Genomic DNA, 12,194 nt, shown 5'->3' with positions numbered 1-12,194 from the left:
ATGTGGTTATATACTCTAAAACCTATGAGGAACATACCCGAAACCTCAGGGAAGTGTTTCAGACCCTCATTGATTTCGGCTTAAAAATTAAAACCATCTAAATGTCACCTGCTGCAAACTGAAATGCGCTGTGTCAGATAAATCGTCAGTGCCGAGGGGGTATAGCCAGACCCCAATAAGGTGAATGCTGTTAAAAATTGACCTACTCCTAAGACCTGAAAAGATATCAGTAGCTTTCTAGAATTTGTAGGATATTACAGGCGTTTTATCCCCATGTTTGAGCAGATTGCGGCCCCACTACAAGAAGTTTTGCATGGGCACCCAAAACAGACTTTCAAGCGACCTATTACCTGCATGTTTTGTACCAGAATATACATGCCAAACTTTGCACAGGACTCCAAAGTAATGTGGTGCCTTGATTGTTGCCTAACCTTAAATTCCCTTCCTCACAGGTTGTCTACCATACAGTACATTTCTCTTATGTTTTTATTGCATTGAATGTTTATGCATTTTTCTCTGTGCCTTTGGGGAGAAGAGCTATGTAAGTGCCCCATAGCAAGCTGGGAGCTAGGATTCTGTCTCAACCCAACCAAACTACTAAAACTCTCAGGTATGACAAAATCTCAACTTATGTATTGTCACACATGCCTGGTAGGCACACCTTTCCACACCACGCAGCTCAGTACAGCCGAGAGCGGCTGTGTTTTTAAGTAAGGGGGAGCTGTAGTGGCCCAACGGGTCCTATGGAACACTTACAGCACACTTGTCCTGTCACACCTGTCTATATGCCATCCATGGATATAGAAGGTGCCGTCTGTAGGAGAGACCCTATTTCTCATCTTCTCTTCTAAGCCTAGAGCTTAACATCAGCTGATGTCAGCTGGTCTCTCATTGACTGACAGTCAGGTTCAATTTCAATGGTGCAGAGCCCAAGGGCGGAACAGCCAGAACACAAGTCCCTATGTAAGAGTGGAAGGAGTCCAAAAAGTGTGAGAAAGGAGCAGAGGAGATAAAAGGGAGTGACAATAAGCAATTAGACAGACTCAGCTAGGTGTGAGAGAGGAGAGGTTGCAGTTCTGTCATGTCAGAGAGGAGGAGTTACTTGTATCAAAGAAAGCCAGCAATTCAGCATGTTTTCTTCCAAGGTTGAATGGGGTGCAAACCCGCTCCCTTGTCACCCCCATAGTGGAGGAAAGGAGAACCTTTCTGAGGTCGGCCTTCTACAGTGAGTTATAGCTACCCAGTGAAGTGAAAGCCAGGATTAGCCTTACAGTCACTTGTCCCTCTGCTTCATTCACACCACTAAAATCCAAATCAATCCTTCATCTAAAGCAGCTAGTGGAGAAATTGTCTAATCAAACCAGTTCAGTAAGAAAGGAGAGAGAGAGCGTTGAAGTCAGGTCTCAATCCAAATCAATAACTTTGTACCTTCTCATCGTGTTCAATTGCCTGCCTAGCACTGCATCTTTGTGTATTTGTTTCAAGTGCTTATCCACAGTATATTAAATCAGATTGCACTTCAAATACCAAAGTTACATAATCCGTACACTCCCAGATTTCCAAACTATTGCTGGACTCGACTCTGTTATTTCTTCAGCATACCACCCCGATGGTCCAGACGGAGTGTTGGCATCACCGTGACAAAACTAGGCCTCTAGCCATATGTGCTACAGTAAGTTCTTAAGTACAACCCTGCTTACAATAAGCCGACTCTTCAACCAAAATGCCACAAACAGGCCCTCTATCTGGTTCAGACTGCCATGAAGACTTGTTCCAACCCTGACTTTACTCTGCGCATCTCCTTATCTTGCTGCTACCCCTAATGCTCCTCTCTGTGCCTCAGTTAGTAATAGTGCCCTCACAACAAAATAATAATGTCCTCTGTGGCCCCACTGTACTGAGCCCCCTCTGTGATCCCTTCTACACCCCCATAGTAATAATCCTCCTCTGTGGCACCCCTTATTTACTGACTGGCATGTTATTACTTTTAATGATCTCCTTCCTGGCAGTTATTACTTCAGGGATCTGCAATGTCAGACATGGCTGCACACGACAACGCTCATTTTGTATCCCGAGGAAGAGACGGGGGAAGGACTAAAGATACGTACTGCCGGGAAGGAGATGATAAAAAGTAGTAATGACACAGTAGCACCTCTCATGCTCCCCTGTAACCCCAGGTTCTCAACTGTATTCGTATCCAAAGGACGCAGACGTTTGATAATAGCGCCGCTGCGAGCGAGGCCTGATACATATACGCAGTTTGTTCTATGCCTGGCTGTTGCCACTGACTTGCAGTTATAATGACAGCACTGGCTGTCGCATACATTATAGAGCTTCAAGACAATAAAGTCGATCGCTCAACACGTTTGGTGTTCACTATAGCAGTGGGCTCATACGTTTACTAGGTGTCTGCTGTAATAGACATTGGCGGGACATTAATGCTGTACATTAAGCTGACATGTCCATTTTAGAAGGGGGAGAATTTTCTGCCACTTGAACTAGAAACTGCAAGTGAAAGGAAACGCCGTACGTAGAGACGCTCGCCCTTCATGCGCTCGGCCTTCTTGGGATGCCATCAGGGTTTTCTTGGACCAGAATTCATATTTTCGAGCTTTACAGGGTTGCATCCAGCGCCACATAACATCACCAGTGGGAATATGTAGCAACAACAGAAATACTCCTGTCCTTCCTCCCAGACCCCCTGGAAGGCGCTCATATGGTCACATTCTTAAACAGCCAGCACACCTCTCAAATTCCTCCCCTGCCCATCGTTTGACCTCTGGCTATATTAGACATCCTCCCCCTCATGGATGGTAGCCAAGTATTGTGGTCGTTTGTTCTCACTCAAGGCGCTACTTGTTTGTCCCGATTTTCTGGTTCTTGACTTTCGCTATTCCTGGTTGTATTCTCACCACGGGCCCCCGCTCATTATACTGACTACACTTCTGGTTTGCTGAACCTGTTCTCCATGTCCCGACCTCTGGCTTGTTCTATGTATGTTATGCTGCCCGTCTTGACATGCGTTGTCTGACTATGTTCCCATTGACATCCTCAAGTACTACATGGTGGTCTAAAGCAGTGTCAGCTGCCGCATTACTGGAAGGTTCACTTCCTAAGGGCTCTTCCACACTGGCAATAGATTTTCCTGCGATGTGAGAGTGAATGAAAACACATGATTTTAAAACCAATGATTTTCAATGGTTTCATTCTCATTTGCAATGTTTTCACTCACTCCAAGTTGCAATTAAAAAAAATCTGTGATATCGCCCATTGTTTTTAATCATTGAAATCAGTTGGAGAAGACCACGAAAGAGCTGTGGAATCCTCTATAGTGAGGAGAGAGAGGGGGTGGAGCTACAGGGGATCTGTTAGATATCTCCCTATATTTAGAGAGATAGGGGTGGAGCTAGAGGGCTTTCCCAGGGCTTCCCCCGAGAGCGGGGGCAGGGCTACAGGGGCTCTCATGGTGATTCTTCTCTAACCAAGAGAGGGGGCAAGATTGGAGGGATCCACCCGTCGCCCTGTTTTTCCCTGGAAAAGCCCTCTAGCCCTGCCTTCTATCTTTCCAAATATAGGTGTAGTGTTCCAGAACAAAATCCTGTCCCCTCCATAAATGTCATACATGTTCTGTCTTATGTGGATGCACTGTGCAAATCTGTCATGTCAATTTTTTTGTATGTGTGTTGCACAGCTGCAGCATCTGAAGGGTTAACTGCCATAAAATCTTTGCCTGTCAGCTCGGCTGCTGAATATATTTTTCCTGCTGTGTTATGTGGTACAAGTGAGGTTATAAAAGTGTCTGAGAGCGGGAGAGGTTGTTGATGATCATCCATCTGCCCATGCTGAGACATCCCTACCGCTTGTGAAACGCATGAGAAAACGAGTGAGTTACTAAATCCCCCAGAATGAGAGAAACCCCCAAATAATTCTGTATAGAGTGACTCACCCTACCAGGAACCCATTCACATCACAGCCATCGTCTTCCTTTCTGGCCATCTGCCATTAGGATCACCGCACAGAGGTACATGATTGTGACACCCACGCGGATATTGTGCGAGGTGCTTCTAGGCTAAGCCGTTCTTCTAGAGTTATTTTCTGTCTGCCAGAGTGTTTGTGGAGTGACCCCTACCCTTTACTTTCTCTGGAGTATACCCAATTTCCAGTATCTGTAACTGCCTGTTATTTCAAGTTTATTTAAGTAAAGTTATACCAGGCCTCAACCGCTCCTGAAGACCCGAGGTATGATACAGAAGTCTCTGTGTTTATTACTCCGCCGTATAGAATAGCGGTGTGTGGGAACGGTGGCGTCACGAGTGATATCTACTACTACCCCCTTCATCTCCTTATTGGCACTCCTAGCCAGAGGATTGTCGAAGCTCGGCAGGCAATCCACACTGGCCTTGGCAGCGTGTCATCCCTCCAGGACCAGAGTATGGTGAGTGCCACCGTGACACGTCAGCACTTCACCCTTCCAGCTCTTCACATTAACCAGGTGCCCAGGGTCACCCTTCTGGGGTGTTGTATTAGGAAGACACGGAAGAGATCTCCTGTATTTCCTCCCCTCTCTCTCTCTCTCCTCACTATGGGGATTCCACGGCTCTTTCGTGGTCTTCTCCCACTGATTTCAATGGCACTGGCCGATATCGCACTGTTTTTTAATTGGAGTGAAAACATCGCAAATGAGAATGAAACCATTGAAAATCATTGGTTTCAAAGTCATGGGTCTTTTTACTCACTCTCACATCACAAGAAAATCTATCGCCAGTGTGGAAGAGCCCTAAGTAACAAACACTCCTCAGCACTCATACACATTTAACCCCTTAGTGACCAGCCATTCGTGTTTTCACATCCTGAGTATCCGAGCTTTATTCTATGGGGCCGTACAAAACACGCTGGCCCCATAGAATAAAGCCCCGGGGTTGGGGAGTGTGACAGCTTCTGGCTATTGGAGGTAGCAGAGAGCCTGGAACTGCGAACAAAGTCTGCAGTGTGCGGTCCCCGGTCACGTGATCGCTGTTATCCAATGGTATAAAAGAGGTAGCTATCTACCTTAGACCAGTCTGACACGACCGGATAGGAATTGTGGATTCCACATTTGTTTGATCAGCAATAATATGCAGATCAATCAGATGCATTGGATTACACAATTCCGCTTCTATTAACCCCTTAACGACCAGCCCATAGTGTTTTTACGTCCTCCCGAAGTGGGCTCTATTCTCTGAGGACGTAAAAACATGCTTCCTGCAGAGAATAGTGCCCCTCGGGCTGTGGACGTGACAGCTCCATGCTGTCGGTGTCCGCAGGTAGCTGACAGCATGGAGCTGTCATCCCGGGCTGTTCGGAGCCCCCCCCGGCATTGCGATCGGCGCTATGCAATGGATAGCGCCGATCGCAAAAAAAGTAAATAAAAGTACATAAAAGTTAAAGATTCAGCTGCTCCGATGGATCGGATCCATCGGAGCAGCTGAAATTTCTCACCGAGGTCTGGCACGCTGCTCCCCGCTCTCCTGCCGCTCCGGGGCCCGAAGCCGGTCTTCTGCGCATGCGCGCCAGGCAGCATTACGTCAGCCGCATGCGCAGAAGGCCCGGCGGCGCGGGAGATTTAAAATCTCCTGGCTCCCGGCTCCTGTAGGTAGCCGGGAGGCAGGAGATGTCAGCGGGGACTGCGGTGAGCGGTCCCCGGTACCGCGATCGCCGTTATCCAATGGTTAGCGGCGATCGCGAAAAAGTTAAAAAAAAGTTTTAAAAAAGTCAGTTTCACCTCCCCTCATGGATCGGATCCATGAGGGGAGGTGAAAATACTCACCCCCAGTCCTCAGCGGTGTCCCGATGTCCCGGGACCCGAATCCCCGTCTGCGCATGCGCGCCCGATGATTGACATCGGGCGCGTGCACAGACGGGCTCGAGCCCCGGGGAATTTAAAATCCCTCTGCTCCTGGCTGCCATGTGTAGCTAGGAGCAGAGAGATTATACCGGGGACATGATCACTGTCATCCAATGGATGACAGTGATCATGTAAAGTGAAAAAAAAGTGTAAAAAAGTAAAAAAAAAAAAAAGTAAAAAAAAGTTTTTAAAAGTTTAAAAAGCGTACGTTTCATCTCCCCTCATGGATCATATCCGTGAGGGAGGATGAAAGTACGTACCTAAGGCCCCCAGATTTATCCGCGGACCTTACCACAGCTTCTGCACACGCGCCCGTCGCCAAAATGGCGGGCGCATGCGCAAAAGCTGTGGATTGCCAGGATAATTTAAATTCTCCCTGCTCCTGGCTACAAAACGTAGCCAAGAGCATGGAGATTTAATGGGGGTCCGCAGTGAGCGGTTCCTGGTCACGTGTTCGCCATTATCCAATAATGGCGATCACGTAAAAGTAAAAAAAAAAATTTGAAGTTTCATCTCCCCTCACTGATGCGATCGGTGAGAGGAGATGAATCTTTTTACCGGAGGCCTCCGTATTTGAATCCCGACGCGATCTTCCTCCGTGGACCTTCCAGGATTCTGCACATGCGATTGCCGGCAAAAAGCCGGACACATGCGCAGGAGTCGGGGAGCCCAGGAAACTTAAAATCTCCTTGCTCCCAGCGACCAACGGTCACAGAGAGCCTGGAGCAGTGACGGGTGGCCTCGTTGAGCGGTCCCCGGTCACGTGATAAAAAGGTAGCGATCTACCTTAGGCCGGTCTCACATGACCGCATAGGAATTACGGGTTCCGCATGCGTCTGATCCGCGGTATTACGCAGATCAATCGCATTGGATTACACAATTCCGCTCACATTAGCGGGTCAGAATTGCGTAATCCACTCGCAGAAAAGAGAACGCAGCAGGTTCTATTTTACTGCGGATATCGGCAACATAGAGCCCATTGTGCTCCATGGTCGCGGATATACCCGCAGTCCATACGCAACCACATTGTATACGGGCTGCGGGTACCCGCGTCATCGCTAAGCGATGGTGCGGGAAATACAAACAAAGGTGTACTGTGCATGACCGCCTGTGTGAGTAGGCAGTTATGCGCAGTACATTACGCAGCCGTACGCAGGGTCACAGCCGGGCTCACAGATGGGATCCGCTGTGGGCCTCCGCAAGCAGATTCCGCCTGCACCCGCGTGAGCCCGGCGTTATTCAGACCGCTACCTGTGATACGTATTTTACAAGAAGCCCCGGGAACGCTCGCCTTCCTGCAGTTCCAGGAGCAGCTTGTTGAGTGCCTTCTGTGTGAGACCGCCGCACCTCATCAAGCTTACGGAGACTCACGGAACGCCACTTTTTACACCCCATACCCGCCACTGAGGTCATGAAATACCCCCAAAAAGCATGAGAGGAGGGGGGGGGGGATACCCGGTTTTATTGCCCCATGGGCCCATTCCAACCAGCCTCCGTAATTACCCCTGTCTTCGGAAATACTACACAGTTCACATTTTTACTTTTATCTAAGATTTGCGAACGCCAAAAAGGGCGTGGAGGGGGAGGGGGGGAATTTTTAGGGAGTCAATCTTTATTCTGTACAAATAAGCAATGGGGCCTGGAATTTATTCAGTTGTGCCCTAAAATCCAACAGGTGTTCCGTCCTTTATAGGCCTTGCCATGCGTCCTGTAAGTAGATTAGGGCCACAATGGGTATGTTTCTGAACTCGGGACAAACGGGGGTATCCATTTTGGGGTGAACGTCTTCATTCCTATGTGCACTGTACAAAAAAACCGTTTTTAAATTGAAAAAATTGCCAAAAAAATTGAAAATCATAACTTTTTCCTTCTGCTTTGCTTAGATTCATTCAAATACTGTGGGGTCAAAATACGCAGTACACCCCTAGATGAATTCGTTAAGGGGTCTAGTTTTCAAAATGGGGTCATTTGAGGGGGTTCTTTATAGTTTTGGCCGCTCAATGGCTCTATAAGTGGGCAATGGGGCCTGAAATTTATTCAGTGGTACCCTGAAATCCAACGGGTATTCCTTTCATTGTAGGCCTAGCCATGGGTCCTGTAAGTCTATTAGGGCCACAATGGGTATGTTTCTGAACACGGGACAAACAGGGGTATCCATTTTGGGGTGAAAGCCTTCATTTATATGTGTGCTGTACAAAAAAAACTGTTTTTAAATTGACACAATAGCCCAAAAAATGAAAATCCTATTTTTTTCCTTTTGCTTTGCTTGAATTTATTCAAAAACTGTGGGGTCAAAATATGCAGTACATCCCTAGATAAATTCGTTAAGGGGTCTAGTTTTCAAAATGGGGTCATTTGTGGGGGTTCTATATGGTTTTGGGCGCTCAAGAACTCTACAAGTGGGCAATGGGGCCTAAAAGGACTTCAAGCAAAATCTATGTTCTGAAAGCCACCGATTACTCCTTTTATTTTGGGCCCCGTTGTGCATGCGGACATAAGATTAGGGCCACAATGGGTATATTTCTGAAAACAGCACAAACAGGGGTATCCATTTTGGGGTGTAAGTCTTCCTTCATATGTGTGCTGTACAAAAAAAGCTGTTTTTAAAATGACAGAATTGCCAAAAAAACAAAAATCCAAATTTTTTCCTTTTGCTTTGCTTGAATTTATTCAAAAACTGTGGGGTCAAAATGCCCAGTACACCCCTAGATAAATTCGTTAAGGAGTCTAGTTTTCAAAATGGGGTCATTTGTGGGGGTTCTCTATGGTTTTGGGCGCTCAAGAACTCTACAAGTGGGCAATGGGGCCTAAAAGGACTTCAAGCAAAATTTGTGTTCCGAAAGCCACCGATTACTCCTTTCATTTTGGGCTCCGTTGTGTATCCAGACATAAGATTAGGGCCACAATGGGTATGTCTCTGAACACGGGACAAACAGGGGTATCCATTTTTGGGTGCAAGTCTTCCTTCATATGTGTGCTGTACAAAAAAAGCTGTTTTTAAAACGACAGAATTGCCGAAAAAACGAAAATCACAATTTTTTCCTTTTGCTTGGTTTGAATTCATTCAAAAACTGTGGGGTCAAAATATGCAGTACACCCCTAGATAAATTCCTTAAGGGGTCTAGTTTTCAAAATGGGGTCATTTGTGGGGGTTTTCTATGGTTTTGGGCGCTCAAGAACTCTACATGTGTGCTATGGGGCCTAAAAGGACTTCAAGCAAAATTTCTGTTTTGAAAGACACTGACTACTCCTTTCATTTTGGGCCCCGTTGTGGACTCAGATATAACAATAGGGCCACAATGGGTATATTTCTGAACACGGGAGAAATAGGGGTATCCATTTTGGGGTGTAAATCCTGATTTTCATGTAAACTATAGGAAAAAAATATGTCTTTAAAATGACAGATTTGCAAAAATATGAAATTTTACTTTTTCTCCTCTAAATTGAATTAATTCCTGAAAAAAAACTGTGGGGTCAAAATACTCATGACACCCCTCAGTGAATACATTAAGGGGTGTAGTTTTTAAAATGAGGTCATTTGGGGGGGTATCTATTATTCTGACACTCATGAGCCTTTCCAATCTCGGCTTGGTATAGGAAAACAAAGTGTTCCTCAAAATGCTAAAAAGTAATGTTAAATTTGTACGTCTCCTAAATAGTAAAAAAAAAACGAAAGTTTTTCCAATGTGCGCCCAAAATAAAGTAAACGGGTGGAAATATAAATCTTAGCAAAAATTTCTATATTATGTTTGCACATATTTAAGATATTGCAGTTGGAAATGTGAAAAAATGACGATTTTTTCAAAATTTTCCCAATTTTGGCGCTTTTAATAAATAAACACAATTTCTATCGGTCTATTTTTTTTTCGCCTAAATGAAGCACAACATGTGGCGAAAAAACAATGTCAGAATCGCTTGGATATGCAAAACCTTTCTGGTGTTTTTCCATGTTAAAGTGACACATGTCAGATTTGCAAAATTTGGCCTGGTCATTAAGGCGCAAACAGGCTTGGTCACTAAGGGGTTAATGGGTCGGAATGCGTAATCCGCAAATAGAATGTTATATTTTACGTGGATAACCGCAACATAGAGAACAATGGGCTCTATGGTCACTGATATATCTGCAGTGCATACACAATTATATTGCGTACCGGCTGCGGGTACCTGCGTCATCATTAAGCGATGGCGGAGGAAATAGAAACTAAACAAAAAAAAAGGCACTGCGCGTGTCCGCCAGTGTAAGTACGCAGATATGCGCAGTATATAACAAAGCTGACCTCACAGCTGGAATCCGCTGCCGCTTCCGCAAGCAGATTGCACATACAGCCGTGTGAGCCCGGCGTTATTCAGAGCGCTGCCTGTAATACGTAATTTACAAGGAGCCCCGGGAACGCTCGCCTTCCTGCAGTTCCAGGAGCAGCTTGTTGAGTGCCTTTTGTTTGAGGCCGCTGCACCTCAGCAAGATTACAAAGCCTCACAGAGCGCCACTTTTTACACCACATCCCTGCTAATGAGGTCAAGAAATACCCCCAAAAAGTGCCACTGAGTTGGAGGGATACCCAGTTTTATTGCCCCATGTGCCCATCCCAACCAGCCTCTGTAATTACCCGTTTTTGAACATATCACACAGTTTACATTATTACTTTTAGAGTCAATTTTTTTATTTTTTTTGCTGCACAAGTGTACGATGGGGCCGGAGATTTATTCAGTTGTACCCTGGAATCCAATGGGCGTTCCCTCCATTATAGGCCTAGACATTTATCCTGTAAGTAGATGGGGGCTACAATGGGGGTATTGCTGACACACTACAAAATTTGGGGTGATTCTCCCCAGTTTCCGTGCTTGAAACAAAGAAAACGCATGAAAGTAACATATTTGTGAAACAAAAATTACATTTCTTGCTCGTGTCATTGGGGGACACAGCCAAGACCGTGGGTATAGCTACTGCCACTAGGAGGCGACACTTAGCGCAAAAAAGTGTTAACTCCTCCCGCAGGCTATATCCCCGCCTGCCGACATGAGGCTAATCCGTTTTTAGTTTAGTGTCGTAGGAGGCAGACGGTCTCGTCTGCGGAGATTTAAAAAAAAAATCTTTTAGATTTTTTTTGTTTAAATGACCAGGGAATAATGGGGAGGCAAGACTCTCCACGTTAACCCACCGAGGACGGTGAACAGACGTGCACTCAACCCTCTGTTGTCTGCCGGGTCCCTCAGAAGGCAAGGAGGCACACTCGGCCACCAAACTGAGTGTGACCCGCCAGCCATAGAGCCCCCCGATATCCACAGTCCAACATCCCCTTCCCCTAAAGGGAAGGCGATGGCGGGCAGGATGCTCTGCTGGAGCCGGGCGACCATCCTACGCACATCAGGAGGTAAGTACAGTATGTAGATTTGTTGTGTTCCTCCTGCTATCCCCTCTGCAGCTCCTGCGCTCTGGGCGTTCTTCCCTATTTCTCGGCTCAGAGGCCGCAGCTGCCTGAACTGCAGCCACTATGGTGGGGCCCCAGGATACACTCCCCCCCCCCCCCCCCCACACTCCCTCACACCGGCCTGTGTATCACGGCCTTCCGCGGGCCCGGCTTTTCTCCTGGATGCGGCCCGGCAACGACAGGCCACGGCCTCTCTTCTGCGGACCGCTGACTTCTCCCCGCGGGCCGTGGCCTTGCATTCCACGTGGCCCTGTGGTACTCCCGGGCTTCCCCAGGCCATGGACCATCTCGACGGTACCCTGCAACGGCGGTCCGCGGCCCCGCATCAGAGGTCTGCAACTCTGCATACGATCCCCAGCGGCGCAGCATCCCCGGGGGAAGCGCCACCGGGCCTACGTAACCACGCTCCTCCTGATGACATCATGGGTGGGCGGAGACGGGGTTCGAGCGGGCTCTCCTGGGCAATTCTCAGCCAGCTCGCCAAGGGGACTGGGACTTCAGTGGCCCAGTGCTTGGCTCCGCCCATTCCTTCCCTCAGAACGGCCATCTACTCCGCGCTAGGACTTGTGGTTCGACAGACTGCCTGCAGCGAGGGTGGACGCAGCCCTGACAGCCCAGAACCCCTGTTGGACCAGGTAGGCTCTGCCCTGGTGGCAGCTCCCCTGCACTATTCTTTTCCTGCATACTTCACCAGCAGAGGCCGGTTGCAACGTGCCATTATACAGCACTATGTCCGACTCCAGAACCCAAAAGTCCGGACAGGGAGCAGCAAGAGCAACGCACTATGCTTGCTCTCGCAATAACGCAAAATTTTCATGCGGACAGGTCGAGCCTTGCTGTGCTGACTGTATCGCCCCGAGGCAGGTGCCCGTGCAACCATA

Source organism: Eleutherodactylus coqui, chromosome 11, assembly GCF_035609145.1.
Source record: "Eleutherodactylus coqui strain aEleCoq1 chromosome 11, aEleCoq1.hap1, whole genome shotgun sequence".
Taxonomy (NCBI): domain Eukaryota; kingdom Metazoa; phylum Chordata; class Amphibia; order Anura; family Eleutherodactylidae; genus Eleutherodactylus; species Eleutherodactylus coqui.
The sequence above is the reverse complement of the archived record's forward strand: the minus strand, read 5'-3'. Positions refer to the sequence as shown.